This window comes from Micropterus dolomieu, linkage group LG11 (assembly GCF_021292245.1).
Source record: "Micropterus dolomieu isolate WLL.071019.BEF.003 ecotype Adirondacks linkage group LG11, ASM2129224v1, whole genome shotgun sequence".
NCBI lineage: Eukaryota > Metazoa > Chordata > Actinopteri > Centrarchiformes > Centrarchidae > Micropterus > Micropterus dolomieu.
Genome location: NC_060160.1, coordinates 9,092,284 through 9,092,930, shown reverse-complemented (window position 1 = coordinate 9,092,930; position 647 = coordinate 9,092,284). Strand labels below are relative to the sequence as shown.

The 647-nt window shown below is 45.9% G+C and overlaps 1 protein-coding gene across 1 annotated transcript in view; it reads right to left on the bottom strand.

Annotated features, from left to right (window-relative positions):
* Positions 1 to 647, bottom strand: part of LOC123979380 (codanin-1-like) — a 119,769-nt gene that overhangs the window by 13,637 nt on the left and 105,485 nt on the right. The gene's annotated exons all lie outside the window — the stretch shown is intronic.

The window sequence follows — 647 nt, the reverse complement described above, 5'->3', positions numbered from 1 at the left end:
AGATTCAATAGGGACCTCGCACGGTCGTGCTCGGGCCCTAAAAATATAATCCGAGCAGATTCAATAGGGACCTCACACGGTCGTGCTCGGGCCCTAATAATACAACAAAACTAGCAGCCAATAAAAAGTCACAAAGACAGACAATAGAACTATTCTCCTGTGTCGGGAATATATAGAAGGAGCATAAGTGCTAGGTAATGAAAAGAGAACCAAGCAGAAATTAAAGCTGCAAGCAGCGTTGGGCGGGCCCTCGCACTTGTAGCGCGTCCGCGCGTGAGCCGGCCGAGTTGCACATTCTGGAGCTCTGCCGGTGCGGCTGTGAATTTCCTACGCGGTTCCGACGCCGCATGAAGGTGCTATATGTCACTTCCTGTGTCCCCTATGTGGAGCTACATAGCACTTGCCGCTATGAATATAAATCGGTATTGACGTGTAGATGTCTGCGGGGTGGGAGAGTTAACAAGCACGTAAAGTTTGTTTCAGATGTGAACATGTACACTGAACAATAATGTACCCAAACAATAAAATAAATTCCTTTTATATTTCCCTGCCTTGTTGTTTATGTGTACATACAGAGGAAGAATGTGAGAACAGCACACATTTCATCGTTACTGTGTGTTAGAGTATGGGAGAACAGTGGATACTTT